We start from the raw sequence: 8,438 nt of genomic DNA, 5'->3' as shown, positions 1-8,438 counted from the left end.
CACCATGGCAGTGACAATATCAGCCCAAAGCCTGACACTGAACCCTGAGAATTTTTGCACACAGGTGCAACACCTGCACTATATAATACAGTGCTAATCAACTGTGAAAATTAATGGTATTTCATAATCTGCCAAAAGAGTTTTATTCCTTCCACACAATTGTTGCTCCATTGATATTGAATTCTTTTAAGTGGCTTTTAAATAAAAAATTAACCCATATTTTTTTCTTATTTCAAGTTCAGTTGAAAAAAGCCTTAAAGCAGCATGTGGAATTTTCGAGGTATAGAAGTATCTACAATTTGGAAGAAGTAGCAATGGACAAGTTGCTGCTACTGTGACTTTCACATTTTCAACATGTCTGCAGACATTAAACAAGGAGTCTGTAAGAGATGTGATAAAACTCCATACTTTGTATAGACATAGATGAAGGGGCTAAAGGTGAAGACTGGACAGGCTAGAGAAGTAAAGTCTTCCTTTTGCTTTCTCTCTCGAACTCAGACACCAGTCAGCGTTATTTCCTCGGCACACACAAATAGGGAAAGCTGGCTAGCATTAGGAAGTTATCGAAGTGCTACCCCAGCTCTGTTAGTTGCCTTCTTCTGAAGAGTGAGCCTCTGGTTCAGAGATTCCCAGACCGAGGTTTTAGCATGTTCTGACCCAAAGCCTGTGAAGGACTGAAGGACCTCACGTTCCACAGCATTTGCATGTCAGTCTCATAGGTGCTAGAGAAAAGCATCTCAAAAAAAAAGTTATCATAGCCCAAACCACCCAAACAGCCTTTAATCAGTAAAAAGAGATAATACTTGCTTTTTCTAATTTCAGTGACAACTTACTAGTGCAAAGAAAGCCTGCCTTCTGTTTAACAAAGTTGTTCGCTCAGTTTTCACCAACTCTTGATCCTCTGTTTGTACTACTGAGTTGTTAACTGCCCTGCCTTACCTTATCTTCTTGTACTGGACCCACGTTAAAAGGAGTTTTCCTCCTGCTCCCCACTTTTTTAGCCTGACTCTTTTCAATTTACTGTTGTGGAGGCTTGGGGTGGTTTCCCCCCAGAAATAACATGGGGCCACCTGCCATGCATGAGTTTGCAGCACATGTATGATGCACGCTCCACATTCCAGCCATTGCTCACTCATATGTGCAAACAGCATATGTTCTCCTGACATTTCTGTACCTAGATCGTGGCAAGGATCAGGTTTGCATAGGGTATATATTAAAGGGTGGGGTGGGGAGGAAGTGTGAACAATTAGCTCTGACTTACAAGTAGGATTTATATCAGGCCACTGTCACCTCCACCTTTGGAAGAAAAGACATTATAAAAAACCCTCCCTTGATCACTCAGGAAGGCATTATATGAAATTTTATGCAATTAGAGTGTATAGGGCATGATATATTTCAAGTTATATCTATACTGAATCTTCCTGCACATTTATAACTAAAATAGTAGGAAATTCAGCAGTCTTTATGCAGCTAAAAGACAATGTGGAGCAAATCTAGTACTTGAACTTGTATAAAAGTTTATCTCATACATTAAGCATGTTCTTAAAACCTTCCAGTGCTGGAGCTTCTATAACTTCTCTAAGCATGCTGGCGCAGTGCTGACAACTTTCTCTGTTAGAGGGTTTTCCTAAAGCATTATCTAAGTTTCCCTCAGTGCAACTGAAATTGTTTTATTTTTTCTTTTCCATGGAGAGCAAGAAAAGTTCTTCTCTTCTCTTTTGAACATACCTTTTACATATTCAAAGTTTATTATTGTATCTCCCTCTCAGTATTCCCTCAAGTATATAGTTATATTGCACACAAAAATGTATTACATTTTTCTAGAAGTGATCAGTACTGAGAAAAAAGGGGAATTTTTTTCTTGAATATTTTTCTGAAGAAGTTGCCTTCCTATATGAAAAGAAACTGAAAATACTCTATGCGTGTCTGTGGACATAAAATAAATTCCTTTGTGTAAATGGTACAAGTCAACATGTTACGCTGTCTCTCCTAGAAAACAATGCAAGATTTGGCTTTCATTTGGACATATTCATAGAATCATACAATCGCAGAACAGTTTGGATTGGAGGGGACCTTAAAGATCATCCAGTTCCAACTCACCTGCCATGGGCAGGGACACCTTCCACTAGACCAGGTTGCCCAAAGCCCCATCCAGCCTGGCCTTGAGCATTTCCAGGGATGGGGCAGCCGCAGCTTCTCTGGGCAACCTGCTCCAGTGGCTCACTACCCTCATAGTAAAGAATGTCTTCCTAATATCTAATCTAAATCTACCCACTTTCATTTCAAAGCCACTCCCCCTTGTCCAACCACTGCATGCCCTTGTAAGAAGTCCCTCTCTGACTTTCTTGCTGGGCCCCTTTAAGTATGGGAAGCCTGCTATAAGGTCTCCCCAGAGCCTTCTCCAGGCTCAGCAACCCCAACTCTCTCAGCCTGTTTTCATAGGAGAGGTGCTCCAGCCCTCTGACCACCTTTGTGACCCTCCTCTAGACTTGTTCCAACAGGTCCATGTCCTTCTTATGTTGGGGATCCAGAGCTGAATGCATATTGGTATCCTCTTTGTCTAAAAAATTTGCTCAAATCCCTCAAATAAAATCTCTCATAAACATAAAGGAGTCAAATTTTCAGAAGCTCACATAATAACATTATCTAGGTTTATATTTTAATGACTTTATTTAAGACCTTTGTAAGATTATTCTTACCTACCACTCTCTCACTTCTACGCTTAATTTTCATTTACTTTTACTCCTTTCAGTGTCTATTTCATGCCCTATATATCTGGAACTTCCATGTTCCTCTTCCTTCCTTAAAAAGTAATTCACTCTAGCAATCTTGGCCACCTTCTCTCTTCAGCATTTATCCTACGAGGAAAGTGTATTCATCCACTTAATGAAAACTCAGCCATAAACTAAGAAAGGGTAGGGAACAAATTAGCCTACTTTTATGATGTTCTAGTTCAAATTCACCATTCTAATGCTGTATATTACACAAATAAGTTGTTCTGAAACTATGATTAAGAGAGATACAGATTTTATTCTTAGATTGGCCATAGAGATGCACATTTTGTGGTTGGACTGGCCATAGGACCTAGCAACGAAGTTCTAGTAGTATCTTTTATATCTAAATCATCAGTTGTGTCTTACAGATAAATCATATCTTTGTATTTTTTCCCCATTGTGATGGTGGCCGAAAAATGCAGACATCCCTAGCAGAGAAGGCTGCCTTCTTTAATCATTTGCAAACAAGGTGCTTTGAAGAAGACCTTTGTATCCTTTACAGAGTATTTCTGTAGAAATCTCAGTAATATTCAAATCTCAATAAGCTTCAAAGGAGGAATAACTTTAGACTTCGGGGAACAGGAAAGTCACTATCTGAAATATTCAAGGGTTGCTACATACTAGTCATGAAGGAAAGTACTGTACACAGTAGTGCCCAAGCAAGAGCTAAAGGATGCCTGCTCTTTCTCTAGTACACAACAGCTCCCCGAGAAACATTATAAGCTTACAGCTGCTCAGCTCTGAAACAGATTAGAAAGCAAGCATGAAAGCTATACACCAGATCCAGAAAGTCATGCCATTTCCAGAAAGTTCACATATGTCCGTGATGGTAGAACAGAAAAACCATTCTCTTCCTCCTCCCCTCCTCCCTCCCACCCTTCCCAACCAAAAAAAGATACATCTGCATGGATCAGGGAATTTACCCAAAACGATACATTTCTACAATCAGCAGTCATGTTGGACTCTTTCACTGTGGGGGCTGAAATAACTGTATGCCTAAGATTAAGTGACATACTGTGTCATAAGTGATATACCTTTATGGCTCCCCTGGGGTCTGCCCAAAACACTAGTCTGGAACTCTGCTTAAGGTCAGAAAAGGAAATAGCTTTATAAAGGGCAGGAGCATGCAGCAAGAAATGTCTGGCACTGAACTTCATGAGGTAGGACTAGGGAATTTACTGCTCCACAGGGCTCTCTGCATACAACTACTCTACGACCTGTTAATTAATTATGAATTCTGACTTCCTTTACTATAGTGACCCTGGTAACTAAGTATCCTGGAGATACCCTAGTGCTAAATAATGAAAACAAGTCGCTGAAACAAACTACAGAGAGATCCCAGTCACAGTTCAGTGATCAATCTGCAGATGCCAGTACTGGCCTTTTAGATATACTACCACTTTCAAACTTCGAGCACCTTTGTAAGAGTTCACGTGATCACTTTTTGGGTTAAAAAAAAAAAAAAAGTTACTTGAACTGTATATATCTCTGTAGAAAAATCTAGATCTTTGAAGATGAAAATCATAATGGAAGATACCATCCATGTTCTGGGGCTGGTACTCCTCATACTCTGAAGCTCTGCAGATGTCTTTTATGTGGAAAAGCATTTGCACATGAGAGGTAATCCACTGCAAGTTGCATAGTGCAGCATTTAGTCAGGTCAAGAACAACCCACTCACACATGGTGTCCCACTGTTAATGGGTTGCTTTGGGTGAATAAGAACTGCACAGCACATAAAAAAGCCACCATAATCAGCATCTGTCTGCTTAACAGCTGAAGCTGGAGTTCAAAGCACTTCACCATCAAAGTCCATGATGTTCTTTCACTGAGGGTTGGCCTCCACTATCATCATCTCCTGCTGTCAAGATAGCACACCAAGAGTCTCACCTCTGCTTAGCTGTCCCTAATTTACTATACTAAAAACAAAACAAACCTCAAAACCCAGAGTTTCTTCAGGCTGAAAAATACTGTGTAATAAATTACCCATTAATAGCCTAAAACTCTATTTCCAGGAAGCCTGTTTAAAGGAAAATTCCTGACTTTCTGAGGCTAAAGCAGAGGTGTCATAACTCTGAAACAGAGCAATGAAAGAAGTACTGTCTCCAGGTGCAGCAGGAGCTGTACCTCATTTCATCTGCTGGGTAGACTGGTTAAAATCTTTGGTTGCAATCCAAAACTTTCTGGCAGCTAGCATCCTGTATTAAAATTTATAAACCACGAAAGGCCTTTTCTTACAAAAAAGTTAATTCAGGATGGATAGGCTGAAAAGACTTGAAAGGTACAGTCATCAGAAGTGGTTATATGGAAAATTGGATGTAAGTAACACCTTTTGCTCCATCAGAACATACTAAAAATACAGTAAATGTAATTTCAGTGAAAAAGGGAAACTGTATTGATTAAAAGATCTGTAGAAGACCTGTGGAGAAGAGCCCCGAAGCTGCCTGGCCTATTGGGAGGTAGAAGTTTTACAAAGGATCTATGATCTTCTCCAGAAGAAATATACTGATAACTAAGCTTCCTTCAATCTGCAAAATTTACCTGCTGTCCAGCCCAAAATATCAGAGTCCTGGTCAGAAATAGTGGACAACTGCTGTGGTGGCTGCCCACTCAACAGGCAGTATCAAAAGAGCAGTCGAGATCCATGCGTGTCTTGGGCTGTCAATCTGCAATCAGCTAGCTTTATGGAACTAACCTTTAAAAAGCATTCATTATGAGTTAACCTATTTTCTCTGCTGTAAGAACACTGCAAAGATAACAACACCCAGGCTAGTGAAGGTCCTAGCATGGCAAAGAGGGGAATGTAGTGCTCTTCTGCTGAATTACTACTGATTCATTTCCACTTGTGGTGGTTTTTTCCCTGCTGCCTTCTACTGTGAGACCAACAGACTGACTACGGGAGCGCAGAAGTGGGAAGGAAGGTTTGGGGATTTTTGCTTGTTTGTTTTTTTCAAATATTAGTAAACACTCTCCGCAACTACTATTAGCCTATTTCTGCATCATATAGTCACTAAGATATTATTTTATCCTGTCCACTGCTAAGGCACTGCACCAAAACCAGGAATCCACACATTCCTTAGGTGAGCGAGGGCACTGGTTATTTATCCAGGCAGGCTCTGCTGAAGCAAACATTTTTTTACCAGCATGCAACCAGAGCTGGAATTAAACAGACTTTAACTAGGTAAATCAGCACAAAAAGCTGCGTGCAGAAAATACCTTGATCCATCCCTTCTTCTTCTTGAAAGTCTAGTGTAAAAAAAAATGAAATAAATGGCACATTCATATTCAGCATGAATGTCAGAATCTAGGACTGTGTAGAAGAAAGGAAAGCACCATAAGGTGCATATACTGGAGACCAGTGCTTTTAGGGAAGGGGTAATTCGAACTGATGTTATTTGCAGGACTGGCTAATTCTGGTGAATATTTGTTGATATTTTAATAGATTGTAACTTGCACCTGGCAAATTTGCATAGCCTACCTTTATGCTTCAGGGATGAAGAATTCAAAGGAAGGGTGTTACATAAAATTTAACTTCTTAGCTATATTAAAAAGCCCTAAAATCCTGGGAATATTACAGGTTTTCTCCCCTTTTATCTGTTTGTTTCATACTAATACAAACAGCTCATTCTGCTCAATTTCATATGACAGAATGAATGGACACAAGGTCAATAAAGGTCACAGAAATCTTCCCCCTGTCTTTCTATCCTGCCCAGAGTGCACGTGCTAATACCATTTTGTGCTGGTTGATATTCTCAGCAACAGAAATGCCTTTTAGCTATATGGTTTTTGTAGCTCTTTTCTTCCCCTAGAGTGTTCATTCCAAAATTAAACATGGCAAGTTCTCAGCCTTATAGCTGAACTTTGAAAGCTATCACAATCCCCCCCCTATTTTTGTCTCCTTTAGCCCCTACATATTTCAACTAAATGCTCATTCCAGGTGCCTGGCCACATGGCTGTAAAGATTAGCCACATTCAGTGCCCAACTAAAGACATTCTGGAAATGAACAGTATCAACAGCCATTATGAAGATCCTGCATGGCACTTCTTCAATCTTCAACTACCTGATGAGATCTAAACGGTGCTATGGTAGCTGACAGGACACTAATATATAAAACAAGCTGAGATTCAGCAAATACCTTCTATAATAAAGCCTTTTTGTTTAAATTTGTCAAGCTTTAATGGTTCAAATTGAAACTTCCAAAAAATGAACATCAGTCCTGGCCTTAATGTTGTGAGAAATTTCAAATTAAATTACTTCCAAGAAAAACAAAAGAAACTTAGAAAGACGTTTAGTGTGTGCTAAATGTATTATCACCACTTACACAAAAGCTGGGGAGAATACTCTTGCTGACAGTTACCTGCCTTTGCTAACTGAATAAAAAAAGTCAGACTTTACCAGCTTCTAAGGCTCTTACGCCAGAGATTTCATAGAGTCTTTTCATAGCTACATGGAAGCTGCATGGAACTAGCTTTCCTGGAGGCCATGGAGTCAAGGGAGGACTTTCCTTGCAGATACAGGGAGTCTGCGCAGGATTTACTTTGCAGATACTTCTCTTGTCTTCCAGAGGCTGCAGTGGCACTGGCAGATCCACACCTGCACACTGACACCTTTCCTCCAATGCTTTCACTTGTCTCTATCACACCCTTCAGGCAGCCTAGAACAGGTAAAGAACCTGTTTAAATGGAGCAGAGTGAGTAACACAAGGAAGTACGCACTGAATAGGAAGAAACAAAAGTCCTGAGAATTGAGTTGTTGTGAACAGGCTCCCATCTACTTTCCAGGAAAGTCCCCCCCAAAGTAGTATGCAACCAGAGGTTAGAACAGTCCACGAGAACTGGGGATGCAACTCTGAGGCTGCACATTTTCCATTTTTTAACTTCTCAGGGCTTTTCTGGGGAAGCAGTGTCCTTTAAGGCAGGGCAGAAGTAAAATAACAGCTGCATCATTCAGTAAAGAAGATGAGAAAAGTTTGTATTTCATAGAAATGCTGCAGGAAAACTGCTTTCAGAAGTCAGTTTGGGCATCTGGGGAGCACAATGACCCAAAAGACACACAGCTGGATTACAGCACCTATAACTGAAATACTATTTCCCTACCTTAAAGTGAAGGCTAAGTAAAATCTTGTAAGATTTAAAGTGCTTGGCCTTTGGGCCAACTGGCTAAGCAAAAAGAGAGCTTCCTTTGGCCAGCTATAGCTTCTCACAGACAGAAGTTTCTTTTCACAGAAATTTTATCAACACATAAGGCTGGGTAAGTCTCCAGTTTGAATAAACAATAAAGTACACCAGTGTTACAGAAGTTGGCTAAATAAAACAGTCTGGCATTACTGATTCATTAAGTATTCCACTGCTGAAACAGTGTGTTTCAGGCTGTAAATACTGAGGATTTTATTTATTTATTTATTTATTTTTAGAAAGAAAAAAAAAATGCCTGCCTGCTGGGAAGCCTCACCTCCCTACCACATTGTATCACTTAAACAATTGCAGTCCTACCTCTTAAGCCCCTGATTTTATGCAGCTACCAGAGTTTTCTTTTTTTTTTTTTTTTAGCTTCCAGAAAGTGTGAGGCTGTCTTTCATTAGGCTTGGAAGAACTCTAGTATTCAGCATTATTAAACCAGAGTCCAGAATGAGCCTTCTGTTAACACAATGGCTTAAGAATAGCTT

This window comes from Falco biarmicus, chromosome 3 (assembly GCF_023638135.1).
Source record: "Falco biarmicus isolate bFalBia1 chromosome 3, bFalBia1.pri, whole genome shotgun sequence".
Taxonomy (NCBI): Eukaryota; Metazoa; Chordata; class Aves; order Falconiformes; family Falconidae; genus Falco; species Falco biarmicus.
Note: the sequence above shows the minus strand (reverse complement) of the source record.